Source organism: Dendrobates tinctorius, unplaced genomic scaffold (genome assembly GCF_039654945.1).
Source record: "Dendrobates tinctorius isolate UK_male_01 unplaced genomic scaffold, ASM3965494v1 ptg000005l, whole genome shotgun sequence".
Taxonomy (NCBI): domain Eukaryota; kingdom Metazoa; phylum Chordata; class Amphibia; order Anura; family Dendrobatidae; genus Dendrobates; species Dendrobates tinctorius.
In genome coordinates this window covers 29321649-29340979 of record NW_027361673.1, presented here as the reverse complement: position 1 = coordinate 29340979, position 19331 = coordinate 29321649, and the positions used below count along the sequence as shown (strand labels likewise).

The following is a 19331-nucleotide window of genomic DNA, read 5'->3' as shown; positions in this document are numbered from 1 at the left end:
CACATCTAATGTGTATGACCAGGTCTAGGCTTGTTTCACACATAGTTTAGTTTTTCTTTGCACTTCTTCTACAATCATTCAATTTTTACAATTATCTTTTTGTGTTTGTGTCCTTTTTATTCATTTTTTTACTATAGAGAAGCCACGGGTAAAAAAAACAAAAAAAACAAAAAAACCCGTAGCATTTGAATAAAAAAGAAATAAACATAATTAAACAGGGACCCAAAAACGGCAAAAATGGCAAACAAAACCTGCTTCTTTTGTATAGTGTTCCTTATATTTTCTAAATGCTATGCAGCCAACTCCTGACCACAGCGCTTTTTACTGCAAAAAATGGCAAATGTAATGTTTGTTTAAAAAATATTAGTTTCTAGGTAAAAATTGGGAAATGTAATATATGTTTTGGTCATGTCCAGAAATAATGTTTTCCCCGGCTTGTGACATTAGGAGCAGCGAAGCTGAGGAATGTGTATATGGGCAGGCTCGCTCTGCCCACCTACTGTGGAACCAATCTCCCCCTTTGCCTCTTTGTAGATTGGTGGCTACTCCCCTGCTGGGGGTGCGGTTAGTATAGCAGCCCTGTCTGTACTACACAATGCTACATCTGCACCCATTCATTTCCAGGCTGATCACTACATTTCTATCTTACTTCTTTGCTTCTGCTCAAAGCCCTGGGACAATACAGCCTTTTCCTATTGCATCTGACTGAGCTGCAGTACTCTGTGACTGTCAGGTCCAGACTACTTGTTCCCTGAGCTGGAGAGAACGGTAAGGATTATTTAGAACATGACTAATGTACTGCATATATAAGGCTTATACGTGGTTTCACATCGCTTGTTAGTCCATAGATCTGGGCCTCACTTGTAATAATAGCTGAAGCAATATGACCGATGATGAGCCATCTAATGATAATCAGCGCATTTATTCCAAAACGATAAGGAGATCATAGATGTTTTACATTATGGGGAAATGGATTGGACTTGAATAAAACCTTGTTGGGGGTTGTCGATCCTATCGATGTGATACTTGCATATCTAGAGTATTAAGCTGGCCATTCAGTAGTGGTTATCGATTCAAGTGCTCAGGTGTAATCGCTGTCATATTTGAGCCATCAATCAAATGAAATAATGATACCGATTATGCCATTATTATGGACACCTTATCAATTTTCACACCTAGTCACAGATCGATGCAGAGGTCTACTGACACTTTATTAATTAGCACCGTCATCTCAACTAGATGTAACCAGATGACCTATAAACTATAGTTATTCCATCAGTCATCTACCCAAATTTCTAATATATGACCAGCTTCTTCGCTGTTCCCCGGCGTGATGGACACCAATGTTACCCAACACCTCCTATTGACTATTATGGGTCCATCGGATTTCCATCAAAGTGTCAGTCATTTATAGTCCATCATATAATGCACTGGTCAAAATTTAGAAAATGATTATCAGGGCTTGTGCCCACAATCATATCTTCAGTCTGAGTGCTATCCGTTAAAAAAATGAATTGCACTTGAAGCAATGTTATTCAATGGGGCAATGCAGATTAATGATTTTTTCAGTGAACGAATCTGTGTGTAAAAATAAAACTCACAGCATAAGTCTATGGAAGTGGCGTACTCGGTACCGGGCCGGTGTCAGCGGGATGTGTCACAGCGGTGGTGACCCAGTCCGTGGCCCTGGGCGCCAAGTAATGGGGGAATTGAAATGGTGAAATGTAATTGCTTGAATGAATAGTTCGTGACGCCACCTGTGGTGTTCGGCAAGTGAGATGTTAAGCCGACGCTGCATGCAGATACTCTGGGGCTGGTGGTGTGTTGCAGCCAAGATGGCGAAGCTCCCCACAGGTGGAGCTGTAGTCCCAGGGCAGTGTAGATGTACGGGTATAGGAGAGGCGCAGGCAGTGTAGAAGTGGGTACCCAGATGTATCGGTACAGGGTGTGTTGGCGCAGGAATAAATGGAGGACACCAGGGCTTGTAGTTCCAAAGCTTTACTCAGTCTGTAGTACACACAGGTGCCTGCCTCCATGCTGTGTCCTCCGGGTCAGGGACTCAGTCAACCTCCAGGTCAGATGGAATGCTCCCTTCCAACATGTGCCTTTCTGAACGTCTCCTCTTATAGCGCCTTTGGTGTGAAGTACTCCTAGTACTGAGTTACACTGGAGTTCCTCCTGACATATGTTCTCAAGAACTATACTTATACGGCAGGCAGCTGTAGCCTGCTTTGGGGACTCTTTACTCCTAAGTCCCGGCTCACTATTCAAGTTGGTGTTGTGCCCCCATGTCTTAGATGGGAGTAGTGCATTTACAGCCCACTACTCCACCGGTGTCTGCTGTAGGACCCTTAGTATCCATACAACCTCGGGGACCGGGCCCCGGCCTTGCGCTTAGAACTTCTAGGCAGGGTTCTCTTCTAACCCACGTCCTCTGTTCCCTTTTTCTCCTACATTCCGTACTAGTCTTTCCTTCCCATGGAAGATCAGGTTTCTGTTCAATGTCTTTCTCTTTCTTTCCTTTCCCGTGCCAGCAGACCCAGGTCACTGAGGTCTGCTGCAGCACCTCCTTCCTCCATCCCTCTCCCAGGGATCCTCACTCTCTCCACTCCACTGAACTGGACTGACTTATAAACCTTCCCACTCTTTTATGTATTCTAACTCCACCCGCCTCCCAGCACGTTTCGTGTTCCAAGCAGGGAGCCACCAAAGGTGCTCTGCTACACTCCAAGCAGGGAGCCGCAATCTGGCTTTGCTACACTACTTTGTGATGATGGGTGCAGGTGTTGGAATGTGGTCAGTAGCCTCCCACTTACCTGGATGGTGGGGTACCACACCTCAGGAGGAGGTGCAGTACCTCTGTGGCAACTGAACCCTCAGGGGCGCCACATTAGCAAAAAAAATAAAAATCGGATGCCACAGTGTAGCATACGATATTTACTGATACAGGATACATTGCAATTCTGTAACATAGTAAGCTGTAAATGGTTAAAGCTACTGTAAGAAGCAGATTGCACACACATGACAAGTGAGAAAAAAAAAGTCACACTTTACTTGATGAAACTGAACGATTTTTTATATGGTCGTGTAAATCTGCCCTAATTGCGTATATGGAAAGCCTAAAACACTTCTCATTTAGCCTCTGTAAATAGGATGAACCAGCAGGTCTGCTCCTACTTCCAAGGTATTTTTCTTGGACATATGTAGACAATGAATTATACCAGATGATTGTATAAAACTGCAGTATGAAGTGTTTCCCTGATGTCTTAATTTCTGGTTGGGGAAATGGGAGTTTTCTTCACATTGGACGTATTTGGATTCTAATTAACAATTCCACTTACCTGCTGTGAATTGTTATCTGTCATCATAATTATTACAGTTCACTAACATAGCTGCAGATCAGAAAAGGGGATCTGAGGCAAACTGATCAGCAGAATCCTTCAATTAATGTGGCCACACGTGTTAGGCTATGTGCACACGCTGCGGATTGGTCTGCGGATTTTGCAAAGTCTGCAGGTAAATCCACAGGTCAGAAGACCTGCAGTTTATCTGCGGATTAGCCTGCGGGTTTGCTCTGCGGTTTATCACCTCTACAATGGAGGAGATGGCAAACCGCAGCGGAATCCGCAGAAAAGAATGACATTTCAATTCTTTCTGCGGATTGGAAACCGCAGCAAAAACCGCGCGGAAAATTCCGCACCGTCTGCACTGCAGTTTCCATTTTCCATAGGTTATAATGGTACTGTACAACACAGCAGATTTTGCTGCGGATCCGCAGGGCCAAATCCGCAGCAGAATCCGCAGCGTGTGCGCATACCCTCAGACGTTTGTTGGCCAAACAATCATTTCCCGACTCCCCCCCCATACACAGAAACACTACAAAGCCCCCATACACATTAGGATAATGATGGCAGAAACTAGTGATATTGACAGCCTAATTTGTATTGGACTTCAGTTAATTGAGTGTTAGAAGATTAAATGATCCTGCATGTCCGATTTCAGACTGCTGATCCTTCTTTTCTCTAGCGATAAGCCATATCTGGGGTGGCTCTCTCATAGAAAACACAGGACCACTCCGCTGAAAGAGTGCATCTGTGCATGGAAGAATCGGCCAAGATGGCTTCCTAATGTGTATGGCAGGCTTTAGAAAGACCCGTTGGCAGAATGTTGTGGCAACGGCTTATCTCTTGCCATGCAAAAGGATCAGGAACTGAATTCCAAACACCTTATATCCCCCCAACATAATATGTTAGGAGACAGTCAGAAGACCCCCTTACAAGATCAGTGGGGTTGGCCTCACTGTTATCTAGTTGTCTTATGGCCTTTATATGGTAACTCTGTCTCCAGTAATAAGCTGAGATTTCGCTATAACCTTCTATTTGACATGACTTCTGTGCTAATGTGTACATGGTCCAAATTTGAATACTCAATTCAGAAAAGGGCACCTGTGCACTCTGTGCCTTTTATAAAACTGGCTTCATTTTTTTGTCCATGTGAAAAAATCTGAGTTCAGTTGGATCCATTTGTTTAACATTGAAGTCTATGGAAAATAGATCTGTTAAATAGCCTTCTGTTTTTCACCCATTTAAGAAGGATCCGTTTTTTGCCTACTGGATCAGTTTCAAATAGATGATTACTTGAAAGTTCACATGTCCAGTAGAATAAGAAATATAAATTTTTATATCTCCAGTAAGCAAAAAAACAGATCTTTTCCAAATGAGAGAAAAATGGATGACTATTTAACGGAAACGTTTTCCTTAAATTTCAATGTTAAAAATTCAGTTGATCCAGTTGAAATCAGTTTTTTCAGGTGGACAAATATGTGTCAAAGTCAGTTGTGTCTACACAACTTTTTTTGTCAACAGGTTGCTGCTGGATCAATTCTAAAGGATGATTACTGGACATGTGAATTTAACCTTAAAAGGCTATACTCAAGTTTGAAAGTTACCCCCTATTGTTAGGGTAAGAAATAAATTCTCAATAGCAGGGGGTTTGACCACTGGGACCCCCACCTTTCCCAATTACCAGAAAAGCCCTGTATGATTAGAGCAGGGATTGATCATACGTTCTGCCACTCCATTCATTCTTAAAGGGAATCTGTCACCTATTTTTTCCTATATAAGCTGCAGCCACCTCCATCAGGGGCTTATCTACAGCATTCTGTAATGCTGTAGATAAGCCCCCGATGTAACCTGAAAGATAAGAAAAATGAGTTATATTATACTCGGGGGACCAGTCCGATGGGTGTTACGGTCTGGATCCTGCACCTCCCATCTTCTAACGATGACGTCCTCCTCCTTGCTTCTGTCGCGCTTCTGCGCAGCCGTATTTTATCTGCCCTGTTGAGGGCAGAACAAAGTACTGCAGTGCGCAGGCGCTGGGTCTCTCTGACTTTTCCCGGCGCACATGTATAATGTCCCCGTTTCTTATGCTAATGAGGGCTTTGACTAGTCGATATAACGTTAGTTGCCCCAGACTAGTCAGCTCTCTTTCCAGGTTATCATGCCTATGTGGGCAACATATTACAATGGGTACGGAAAGTATTCAGACCCCTTTACATTTTTCACTCTTTGCTTCATTGCAGCCATTTGGTAAATTCAAAAAAGATCATTTCTTTTATCATTAATGTACATTCTGCACCCCATCTTGATGGGGAAAAAAACAGGAATGTAGAGATTTTTGCAAATTTATTAAAAAAGAAAAAACAAAGTATCACATGGTCATAAGTATTCAGACCCTTTGCTCAGACACTCATATTTAAGTCACATGCTGTCCATTTCCTTGTGATCCTCCTTGAGATGGTTCTACTCCTTCATTGGAGTCCAGCTGTGTTTAATTAAACTGATAGGACTTGATTTGGAAAGGCGCACACCTGCCTATATAAGACCTCACAGCTCACAGTGCATGTCAGACAAAATGAAAATCATGAGGTCAAAGGAACTAGCCAAGGAGTTCAGAGACAGAATTGTGGCAAGGCGCAGATCTGGCCAAGGTTACAAAAGAATTTCTGCAATTCTGAAAGTTCCTAAGAGCACAGTGCCCTCCATAATCCTTAAATGGAAGAAGTTTGGGACCACCAGAAGTCTTCCTAGACCTGGCCGTCCAGCCAAACTGAGCAATCGTGGGAGAAGAGTCTTGGTGAGAGAGGTAAGGAAGAACCCCAAGATCACTGTGGCTGAGCTCCAGAGATGCAGTAGGGAGATGAGAGAAAGTTCCACAAAGTCAACTATCACTGCAGCCCTCCACCAGTCTGGCCTTTCTGGCAGAGTGGCCCGACAGAGGCCTCTCCTCAGTGCAAAATATATGAAAGCCCGCATAGAGTTTGCTAAAAAACACATGAAGGACTCCCAGACTATGAGAAATAAGATTCTCTGGTCCAATGAGACAAAGATAGACCTTTTTCGTGATAATTCTAAGCAGTGTATGTGGAGAGAACCAGGCTCTGCTCATCACCTGCCCAATACAATCCCAACAGAGAAACATGGTGGTGGCAGCATCATGCTATGGGGGTGATTTTCAGCTGCAGGGACAGGACGATTGGTTGTTATTGAAGGAAGCATAAATGTGGCCAAGTACAGAGATATCCTGGATGAGAACCTCTTCCAGGGTGCTCTGGACCTCAGACTAGGCCGAAGGTTCACCTTCCAACAAGACAATGACCCTAAGCACACAGCTAAAATAACAAATGAATGGCTTCGGGACAACTCTGTGTCGATTCTTCACTGGCCCTGCCAAAGCCCTGACCTAAACCCAATTGAGCACCGCTAATATGAGGCATACAGGTAGGACTAATTTAACATTTCTATTAACTGTATGCCCATATTAATAGGTCATTTATGTCCCAGGGATGACAGATTCCCTTTAAAAATAGGGACATCTCTGGATCATAGGCCAGACAGTGTTCACAGTGTCTCCATCTGCTTCATTATAGGGAAATTTATTCCGGGGATTTCATCTGAATCACGTATTTCAGAGATTTACACAGAAACCCCGCTGTAAGTGCTCAGCGTAGAGTGCAGGATAAATGTGCGCCAAGCCTTACTGCGATCTTTTGGAGGCAAAGTGAACAAATTAACAGCAGGTCAAGAATTGGTTTTATTTATGCTTTACGCCATTTCAAGTGATAATATAAATGATTAGAGAACTTTACTCTTAGGGTCGATGCAATTACAGCGATATCAGATTTATATTGGGATTTTATGGTTGGCTGCTGTCAATGTCAGGGACAGAGTAACCGCCCTGCTATCAAGGTGACAAGGACACCAATAGCAAGTATGTGGAGGCTCCTTACCCACAGCGATGAGAGGTAGGAGCACAGCGCGGGTATGAGTAATCCAGCTCCAGGACCTGCGGGGAGGGTGGAGCGATAGTGAAGCGCTCGATGCCCGCAGGACCTGCGGCCACGTGACCGCGTGTCAGAGGGCTGGGCGGGGCTACAGCCGAGCTCCTACAGCGCCAATGACAACACTGGTAAAGAAGCGGCGCAGAGAAATAACAATAGTCAGGCAGGCAATAAGGTCATACACGGGGTGGGCAATGAGTTACAGGAGGGATACTCAAAGAAAGGTCAAACGTAGCCAAAGGTCATACACAGAACGGGCAGCGAGGTACAGGATCAGCAAACAAGAGACGTAAACCGTGACGGGATCGGATCAAACACCAAGCAGACAAACAACCATTGGCATGAAGCACAAACAGAACAGGGTCAGGCACGCTCAGCTAAGAGTATAAACGACAAGGGACGGCTCTATCATGCGGCTATAAGAACCCTCCCTGGATCCACAGAGAGGCTTTCCATGTTAACCCCTACCACACCTACCCTGACCTCCCAGTAAACCATGACAGTCACACACTGAAAGATGCTTTTTTTGCGCATCACCATATTTTGAGAGCTATAATTTTTCTATATTTCTGCCGAAAGAGTCATATGATGGCTTGTTTTTTGTGGAGCAAGTTGTCATTTTTATTGATGCCATTTTCAGTCACATGACATTTTTTGATTGCTTTCAATTCCAATGTTTGGGAGGCAGAATGAACAAAAACCAGCAATTAAGGAATTGTTGTTTTTGTTTTTTTTTCATGCCATTCCACGTGCGGTAAACTTGATAAGGCAGCTTTATACTTTGGGTCAGTACGATTACAGCAATACCACATTTATATCATTTTTTTTTTGTTTTAACACTTTTACACAGCATTTCTCTGCTGACTGAGCTTGTTTTTTGCAGGAAAAGAAGACTTTTTAGTGATACCATTTTTATTTACATTTGGCTTTATGATTGTGTTTTATTCCACTTTTTTTGCAGAATTCAGGATGCGGCGATATAAAATATGTATTTTTTGCTTATTTTTGTTTTTACATGAATATACGTATTTATGTTTAAAATGTTTTCTCAAGTTTTAATGTATTTTTACAATTTATTTATTTTTTTACATTTTTAACCTTTTTACTTTGTCTCTCTATGGAACCTTAACTTTTATTCCTCTGATCAGTGATATAATGCATTATGCCTGTCAGTGTTACACTAACAGAAGCCTCTGAAGACCATGCTCCTCGCATGGTCTAAACAGGCTACTGTAGCTGGCAGATTCGGTGGTTGTTATGATGATCTTGGGTTGCCATTAGGACCAAGGGCCCTCGTGATGACATCGTGGAGATGAAGATCGCAAGGGAAAGGGAGCCCACTCCTAGCCTCCTAAATGTTGTGATCAATATAGTTTGCAGTATGTAGAGGTTAAACGTCCAGGGGCAGTGCAGGCACGGATCCTGGCTGTAACAGCTGGGGCTCGGCTATCACTTAATACGAGCTCCCAGCGGCTATCACGTATGCACAGCTTCTGTGTCACGCACGATCACTATGATGTACCTATACGTCATTTGTCTCAAACCCCTATATGTCACAGGTACATCAAATGTCATGAAGGAGTTAAACAGTCTCCAATTATTGAATTTTCATTTTATCTCCAGTTTGTCATGCTTTATCAACTCTCTTGGAACATCTACAAGGCTCCTGGAAGAAAGGGACGCCTCCTGGGCTCCCAAAAGAGTAGATAAATCTCCCAGGCACTGCTGAATCCTCGAGAAAAGCAGCTCTTCTGGAAGTTTTCCTGAGCGCTGCACTGGGAGGCTTGAGTCATTTATAAAAAGCCACAGCATCCAGGTACAAATTTATGTGGTGAAAATGGGGCCTTGGAACGACCATTTTCTTTAAAAAGAAATCATAATCATGAAGAAATTTTGACAATGTCTCACAAACACACTCCAAGATTTGACTCTTCTGAAAGTTGTGAAATTTGATTTTAGTTAGATTTGTGACTCCGTTCTCACAGAACATACGACCAAATGAAAAACGTAGAGCTGTTAAACTCGCTTTCTTTAATTCTGAGTCAAAAGGTAATTTAATATTAAAGAATAGTATATATGAGAAAGGGTGTAATAAACCATGTAGTCTACACATGTTATCTAGGGAGTCAATGATGTCACTTTCTCTTCTCATTATCATGTCACCATAAGTGAAATTTCCTCTAGTTAAATTCAATACAGACAGATATTGGCAACTATGCAAACCTGCTATTCAATTATGAACTGCGTGGGTGGAAAAAGTCTAAAAACACATCAAACATCGTATTAAAAAAAAAACAAGGTAATGACTTGTATTATACAGCTTGTAGCAGCATGTCTGAGTTTTCTGGAATTTTCCTACCCATGAGAAAATACAGTGAAATATATATTAATGTGAGGAATAAAAATGTTTTCTGTATTAGTGAGTACACATAGCACATCTCCACATGGAAGTTTGCAAGATGTTTATTGTTATCCCCATCTCTTCCGCAAATGATAGCCTTGAAGATTTCTCCTGATAAAGATTTCTAAATGGTCAGGTCTCCCGTGCCCTCCAACCCAGCAGGATTCAGCTATTTCTGATCAAACTCCCTCCCTACCCAGCCCTGTATAGCATAACTCAGTTACATAAATGCTTTAAAAAAAGCATTTATAACCCCCGCTTTCCCTACGCTTTGACTAGTCGATGGGGTGTTAGTGCCGCAGACTTGTCAGCACCCTCTTTCCATGTTATAACGTCCCACGTTACCACATTTCCGCTCATGCAAATTCTGTTATCACGCCCACAGGGGAGTTATAAAATGGAAAGAGGGCTGACTAGTCTGGGGAACTAATGCCCCAATGACTACTCCAAGCCCTCAATAGCATAGGAAAAGCGGAGGTTATAAATGTTTAACTGAATTATGTTATATAGGACTGGTTAGGGACAGGGTCGGAGTCAGTACCCAGACAAGAGCTGGGGCCCTGAGCAGGCGGGGGGCCCACTCACTGTTGGGGACACCAGCGTACTATGGGGGCCTGTGCCAGTTCTGACACCCGCGACTGGACCCCCTACGCTTACTCTGGGCCCCAGCACTTGCAATACTTACCTCTCCCCTCTCCACCACTGCAGCGTCTTCCGCATCTTCTGACTGACATTCAGTTCAGAGGGTGCGATGACGTCACGTCTGTGCGCCCTCTGCCTGAACAGTCACAGTGCAGAGAGCCGGAAGACGGCAACACAGTGGAACAGAGTCCGGAGTAGAGCAGAGGCCAGCGAGCAGAGGTGAGTATTTCCCTTTTTTTATGTTTGGAGCAATATATGAGGCCAATCATACACTGGAGCATCATATATGAGGCCCATTATACACTGGAGCATGATATGTGGGGCTCATTATACACTGGAGAATCATATATGGGCCCATTGTATACTGGAGCATCATATATGGGGCCCATTATACACTGGAGCATCATATATGGGCCCATTATACACTGGAGCATCATATATGAATCCAGTTATATATGGAGCATTATATTGGCCCATCATACACTTGAGCATCATATATGGGGCCCATCATATACTGGGGCATCAAATGGAGCCCATTATATATGGAGCATCATATGGAGCCCATTATATATGGAGCATCATATGGGGCCAATTATATACGGAGCTTTATATGGGGATTATTCTGTATGGAACATTACATGGGGCCATTCTGTACGGAGCAAAATATGGAGCCCATCATATACTGTATGGAGCGTTATATGGGACTCATACTGTATGGAGCAATATACGGAGCTCTGTATACTCTACGGGACTGATCTTAAACTGTATGAAGCATTATATGGGGCTAATTTTTTGTGGAACAATATATGGAGACCATAATACAGTATGGAGCAATATACAGGACTCATTATACTGTATGGAGCAATATATGGGGCCCATTATACAGTATGGAGCAATATATGAGGTTCATTATTCTGTATGGAACAATATATGGGGCTTATTTTGTATAGAGCAATATATGTGACTCATTATACTGTATGGAGCAATGTATGGGGCACATTATTCTGTATGGAGCATTATATAGGGCTCATTATACTGTATGGAGGACTATACTATTTGTTTTTTGAGCTATAGATATCACTCATGTAATGTAAGAAGTAAGTGAAATCTTTGGCATTGTACTATACCTATATCTCTCTGCCATATCTGTGCATCATGAACTGTGGTATGTGTTAAAGGGGCCCACTGAGACTATTTTGCCCGGGGCCCATGAAAACCTAGAGTCGGCCCTGGTTAGGGAGACAGTTTAATCACCCATAGCTGAATGCTGCTGGATTGGAGGGTATGGGGGACCTGACAGGTTCCCTCTAAATGCAACCTGAATATGCAAATTGTCTCTTCAAAGAGGAAGAGAACTAGAACTCTAGTGTCACCTATTGGAAGCAAGGATCCTAAAATTCAATATCAACTCCTTAACGAGCCATGTGATGAAGTGACTTGTTGACTCCAATATTTCGCCTGGACGTCCACCTCTTGGCTTTTGAATGGATGGACTTCATTTTGTATTCTTCCAACTGTCATGGCACTGACATGATGTAGCTTGGTTATTTTCTTGGGCAAGAGACCGTTATCGATGAGCTGGATGATGCTGTTTCTCTTTTCTTGAGTAATCTTTTTTTATAGCTGCTCCTCGATTCGGACCAGTGACCTTTTGCTTGCGAATCAACCTAATAACACACTGAGCTATTAGAGAATGTGAGAACAAGTTGTAATTTGTAGTATACAGGAAGAAAAATATTTTTCCACCACCAGGAGCAAAACAGTAACAATGCAGTGACATGACAAGAATCTGCATAACTAATCATATGCTAAATAGTTGCAAATCACATTTATGTATGAGATAGCCAAGATGATTGTCTATAAAATGATGGTAGTCTCGCTTTAGAGCCTGAAATTCAAACGTTCAAAACATTGTTATCCTTTTTGTTCGTCAGTGTAAGGCTATGTGCACACGCTGCGGATTCACCAGCGGATTTTTCCGTGCGGATCCGCAGGTAAAACCGCAGGTAAATTTACCTGCGGTTTTACCTGCGGATTGGCCTGCGGTTTAACACCTCGACAATGGAATAGGTGGCAAACCGCAGCAGAATCCGCAGAAAGAATGTCATTTATTTCTGCAGATTCAAAACCGCAGCTTTTCCGCAGTGTAAAAACCGCAGCATGTGCACTGCGGATTGTAAATCACATAGACTTACATTGTACTGTACACTGTCTACAGAACTGCTGCGGATCCGCAGCGTGTGCACATACCCTAAGTCTCCTCACTCTGACATGCCAGGCTTGGTTTTTCACTCTCCACAAGGAGTAACGTTACCCCTAAGGGTATGTGCACACGTTGCAGATTCTGCTGTGGAATTTTCCGCGCAGATTTTGCTAAATCCGCAGGTAAAATGACCTGCGTTTTACCTGCGGATTTAGTGCAAATTTAGTGCAGATTTTCTGCAGTTTTTGTGCGGATTTCCGCTGCAGTTATACACCTGTGGATTTCTATAATGGAGCAGATGTAAAACTGCTGCAGAACTGCACAAAAGAAGTGACATGCTGCAGTTTTAATTCTGCACCAAATCTGCATGGAAAAATCCGCAGCATGTGCACTGTGGATTTTGATTTACATAGCCTTAAATGGTACTGTACATCACTTGCAGTTCTGCTGCAGTTCTGCAGGGCAAAATCTGCTGCAGAACTGCAGCAGAATCCGCACCGTGTGCACATACCCTTAAATGCACCCTGAAAACCTACCTTTTCAGACAATCTTGCAAGCTGCAATATCCCTGTCTCCACTATACAAATGTATAACCAGTTGCTAACTCTTTCAATTTGTTCCCTTTATAATGTAGATTGTACACTATGGGTGTTTAACCCTAGGTTTCCCATTATGGGAAGTGATGGTATAGCATTAGGTATGTCATCATATTATTATGATCACTGGAAGTGTTAATGTCAGCATCTCCCATGATTCTGAGAATAAAGCTTACCTCCTCCTCCCTTCACAATGACCTTTGCACACACTCATTAGTTGCTTCAATGCAATAGATAGGGTCTGAGTCACTCTATAGCTGCTAATGTACACTTAATTTCCTGAAAAACACAGGAAGCAGTAGTCTAAGGCTGAATGCAGAGGTACTTTTTGGCCCTGCGGATTTTTCCGCGCAGAATGGAAGAAATCCGCAGGTCAAATGACCTGCATTTTTCCTGCGGATTTCTTCCATTTTCATGCGGTTTTCATGCGGTTTTTGTGCGGTTTTCCATCGCGGTTTTCCCCCTGCGGATTTGGTGACAGGGGAGATGGAAAACCGCACAAAAGAAGTAACATGCTGCGGATTTTGTACCGCGGGAAAACCGCGCAGAAAAATCCGCAGCGTCTGCACAGCGTTTTTTTTTTTACATTGATTTTAAGGCTACTGTACATCACAATGCAGAAATGCAACGTTTCTGCGCGGTAAAATCCGCTGCGGAATCGCTGCAAATCTGCATCGTGTGCACACAGCCTAAAATAGCCCCAGGAGCCAGTGTGAAAATTGCAAGACTTCTATTAAAAAAACACACTAATTGTGATATGAAAAAGACCTGCCAATAATAATAATAATAAAAAATACAATTAACATAAAACACTGATATAAACAGTAGGTTATTTTCTAATAATTCTAGATATTGATGCTACCAGTGTCAGGCTGTGATGCTAAAGGCCCACCAGTGACTGATTCTGGGGTCCCTTTCTTCACCTACATGGAATATTTTCTGACTCTTTTATAAATATCTGACTATGTTTCTATAAAATTATAAAGTGGGCAGTCTTGTAAATGACTGATGAGATGCTGCTTTTGTCCGTATGTGTTGCTTTAAAGGGAATCTGTCAGTGGGACCATGGGCATGTAGGTGATTGAAAATGAAATAAAATTAGACCTTGATATCTGTTATCTGATGTCTTTGTTCTGTCCTTACTAATGAACCGGGATTCATGTAGCGTATACAGGCAGCTAAACCGCTATATCGGGGGTCCAATAAGAAGACTGTAGGTTGAATCTCTGCTTTATTGAGCGTGATGGTATATTGGCGTGGTGAAACTACAAGTAAACATATAATACAATAGTCAGTATGGGGTACATAGGAATACATAGCATAGATTATCTGCGCTAATAGCTAACCAGGGGAGAGCTAACTAAGCGGGGGAATCTAGAACAGGGATTAGATGTGGGGAGCGTGATTACTTACTGACGATGCTGATGCAGGTGGAGTAGAGGGATAAGGTGCTTCTAGTATGCTAGCAGATGGAAAATGGTGGACTGGAGGGAAATGGGCTTAGCTAACCATAATCCCTTGCAAACCTACCTAGGATGCATTGGGAATTGGAGGGAAATCAAGAACGAAACCAAATAGAAATAACACTGTAGTTATTACTTTGGCCACTAGATGGAGCCAAAACGGCGAACATCAAAATCTATAGCAAACTGAGCATTATCACTGAATATACTGTATGTTATCAAAATTGACAGTCAAGAGTCATTAATTATGTCGGAGACAGAACAGTCTTATTCCAGAGAAATCCAAATTTTTCTGGCTTTTCACATAAATAAAGGAGCTGTTTAATACTATGGGCATCACATAGATCTTCCTGTGACTCATCCTCATTTATTTTAAATGAAAGAAAGTTCCCAGTGTAATGTGTAATGGCCGCTCTCTGCTCTCGCTAAAGAGCTGTGTGTGATTATACCTGATATATATGCAAGTTCCTCTCATTTTCAACTTCCATTTTACAGCCAGCGCTGCAATACAGCAGATCTGTGAGAGCTGCATCATCAAAGCGTCTGTAAGAAGATAGAGTTCAGTTCTACTGTCCTGTGTTAAGGTACTGTCACACTTAGCGATGTACCAGCGATCCCGACCAGCGATATGACGCGGTCAGGATCGCTGGTACATCGCTAAGTGGTCGCTAGTGAGCTGCCACACAGGCAGATCTCACTAGCGACATCGCTGGGGACGGGGGTCGCTACTTACCTGTCACACCAGGCGATCCTGCGTCCTCCCGCCCGGCTCCACGCGTCGCTCGCCTTCACAGCAGGAAGCGCCGCAGGAAGCTGACGACGAGAAACAGTCTTGAACGTTCTCGCGCGATCAGCGATAACCAGCGGGGGAGCGGGTTGTAGGTAAGTATCAGACACAGCGATATCGCTAGCAATATCGCTATAACGTCACTAGTTATAGCGATATTGCTAGCGGTATCTCTTAGTGTGACATGCCCTTTAGTTACATGTCTCACACTGGTAACTCCCCTTTTTATTTAAAATAAACTCTGAACTCAGATTCTGATGCAGATGTATGTTTGGGCCATAGATCTTTAAAAGTTAATTTACATAGAAGGAAAAGGATTCCCTTTAAGTATATGTTGCCAATGACTGATTATTTGAGGCATGGTGGGGTGCAATACTGCCCAAGAGCCCATTGGGGAATTCACCTGCCCCCTTGTGGGCCAGGCCGAGCCTGGATACTATAAATGCTAATCTAGTAGGCCATATCAACCAAAATACTTTTAGGCGTCGGGTTCCTGTCGCTTCTGGCGGTCTCCCATTCCTCTCCAGCGTCAGAGGAGGTTGCTCAGCAGACTTGTCGGTCCCGGCACTCTGCCCAGACTAGGTCCGTGGGTTTGGTTGCTGCTGCCACCTCTGGGCCAACTATAGCAATGCATGCTGGTCAGCAACAAGTCTCTCCAGGGACTAAGTCCTGCCCGTGGAGTGATCTCCAATTGGAGATCGAAGGTCACATGCTCAGGTCCTGCTCCTGTTCGGATTGGCCCATCCGAGAAGCCAGGAAGGTCCTGGACGCTAGCGGCTATAAAAGGTTTGCATGGCCGCTCGGCCATGCTCTAGGATAGACTGTATTTTCAGACTATAAGGAGTAATGAATGCAGGTATGAAAGTCTCTGGTGACTGACTCATTATGAAACTCCTACCCTTGGTACGCATGTGTTGTGCAGCCTAGCCTGCTAGCACCCTGGCTTAGGTGTAGGTAGGTCAGAGTCTGAGTCAGGCATTAGGCATCATCAGTGACTCGGCACGCCTCAGTGCATGTGCTCCACACTCCATAGCCAGCGTCTTTAGCGGCGTTCGTGGCAGCGACGCCGTGCACTCAGTGGGCCTAGAGGAACTGTAACCCCGTGTCCTTTGGGGTAGAGTCCTGTGGCCGCTTTCTGTGAGCTAAACAGGCCCCGGCATTTATGTTCAGCGGTAGTGCGGCTCTGTGAGTTAACAGAGTTCGCTCCTGTTCACACTGTGTGATGTAACCCACGTGTGACCTTTCCACACCGCTTTATACTTCCGCTATTACCTAGCAGCAGTGTACCACCTCTGCATGGTGGACCCGGGGCTGCGAACGCACCTACTATTATTTTAGAATTTGGTGCGTTCCGCCAGCCCTAACAAATACAACATTGATATATAGAGGACACCTCAGTCTTTAGCATTTTAAGAGTAGCAAAAATAAAAAGAAATAGGCATATGGTTATATATTTTGCCTATTAACTCCCAGTGCAAAAAAAAATTTGTTGTGGTCCAAAATTGCAGTAAGCTTTTTTTTTATAATACAATAGAACCAAGGCATGCATACTTATACTCTTTCAACCTCTTTTACTTAATTATTTCATATTAATAAATATAATCCAATAGGAGAAACCTGTAAGAGAACAGCGCAAAATAGGATCTTACCCGGATATGAGAACGATAGGTACCGGGATGTGCTTACCTGGCAGGGTTGTGTGCCACAACAGCAAAAAAAGCTGAGTTGAATGGCTGGTGCAGATCCAGGATACATGCAATGGAAGATTCCCCTTTGATATCACCTATAATCTGTACAATTCAATTGAAAAATAAACTGAAATCATTTTTTGTGGAAAAAGTAAAATAAAGAACTAAAAATGTGGCTGCATTTATATGCACACCCTTAAACTATTATTTAGTCTTTTTGACTAGTAGTTCAACAGCATGGCCCATTTAAAATTTTCAATTTTTGTCTACTCTTCCTTACAGTAGCACTCCTAATCTGTCAGATTGTGAGTGATCACCTGTGCAGAGCACCCTCTTTAGGTCAACCTAGTTTTTCAATTGGATTCAGGTCTGAGCTCTTGCTGGGCTATTCCAAGACTTGAATCTTCTTCTGGCGAAGCCATTCTTTTGTTGGATTGAACATATGCTTGGGGTCGTTGTCATGCTGAAAGTTGAAATTCCTTCTGATTTTCAGCTTTTTAGCACAGGCCTGAAAGTTTTATTGCGCCAGTGACTGATATTTAGAACTGTTAATAATTCCCTCTACCTTAATGAATGTCTCAGTTCCAGCTGCTGAAAAACCACCCCCAAAGCATAATGCTGCATTCACCATGCCTCACTATGGGTATGATATTATTTTGATGGGCTGTGTTGTCTTTGTGCCAAACATACCTTTTGGAATCATGACCTTAAAGTTTAACCTTGGTCTCATTAGACCAAAACACATTTTCCCATTTGCTCTTGGCAGACTTGATGTAAGTATAAATAAATTAATAAGTAAACTGATCTAATATATACATGCCTCAAACCTTTAAATTGCCATAATACAGTTGTCCCCTAAAATTGTTTTGATCCATAATGCAAAAAAAGGCACAAACTTATTTTTCACTATTTTCTTTGTCCATGTAAGTTTCATATCCATACAGTCAAAAATAGGCATTAGACCTACCGGTAATTATGTTTCCAGGAGTCCATCCTGACAGCACCAGGGAGGATGTCCCTCGCCTCCTTGCAGGGAAAGGAAGAGCACACAAGAGGTTAAAAACAGTCTCCACCCCCATCCCCTCAGTGTTTTTCCAAGTACCACACCATGGATGATGCAACTGAACACTTTATTTACAGAATCATATTACGACATATGACATCATTAATTTGGGAAGGGAACTATCCGTGCTGTCAGGATGGACTCCTGGAAACATAATTACCGGTAGGTCTAATGCCTATTTTCCAGGACATCCCTCCTGACAGCATCAGGGAGAATACCAAAGTATCCCCTTAGGGTAGGATGACTGCCTGGAGAACAATTCTCCCGAAAGCAGTCTGTTGGTTAGATAACACATCTAATTTGTAATGCTTACAGAATGTGTCCAACCTGGACCAGGTTGCGGCCCTACAGATTTGGTTTACTGAAGCCCCTGCTCTTTCCGCAAAGGAAACTGATAAAGCTCGTGTTGAGTGAGCTTTTAACCCTTCTGGGGGAGGAACCCCCTGAGAGACATAGGCTAAACTGATTAGCGATATTATCCATCTCGCGATGGAGGCTTTTGAGGCTTTTCTCCCTTTGTTTTTCCCCCCAAAGAGTAAAAATAGGTTATGGTCCTGTCTCCAACCCTGCGTGGCCCTGATGTAATCAATAACTGCCTGGCATACGTCTAATTCGTGCAGGGCCCTTTCTTTGTCATTTGAGGGGTTCTCACAAAAGGAAGGTAAAATTATTTCCTGGTTTAAGTTTTGGACTGACGCAACTTTGGACAAAAAGGTGGGGTCTAATCTCATGATTATTCGATCCTCCCAGATTCGGAGATATGGGTCTCGGATAGATAGCGCCTGTATCTCACTTATCCGTTTTGCAGTGGTGATCGCCACTAAGAATGCTACCTTCATGGTTCGATGTAAGATGGGCATCTTCTGACTCTGGATAAAGGGATCTGAGCAAAGGAACCGCAGGACAAGACTAAGATCCCATGGTGGGGACTGACCTCCTGACTGTGGGACGTAACCTCTGAGTTGCCCTGATAAATCTTATTACCCAGGGATGGGAGGCCAAGGGGTAGTCCAGAAAGGCACTTAATGCCGAGATCTGGACCTTCAGCGTGCTAGGCCTAAGTCCTTTATTAAAGCCTGCCTGAAGAAAATCCAGTATCTTTGGGATGTCTGGCTTTCCTTCCGCTGAGTCGGGCCTGCCACAATC

At 43.2% G+C, this 19331-nt stretch overlaps 1 protein-coding gene across 2 annotated transcripts in view; it reads left to right on the top strand.

Moving 5' to 3' along the window:
• The first annotated feature begins 567 nt into the window (after positions 1 to 567).
• The window catches only part of ENTPD3 (ectonucleoside triphosphate diphosphohydrolase 3), a 120065-nt gene continuing 101301 nt past the window's right edge, over positions 568 to 19331 (top strand). For both annotated transcript variants that reach the window (XM_073569119.1, XM_073569108.1), the window contains exon 1: positions 568 to 768. The gene's annotated coding sequence lies outside the window, so the exon portion shown is untranslated. The remainder of the gene's footprint in view (positions 769 to 19331) is intronic.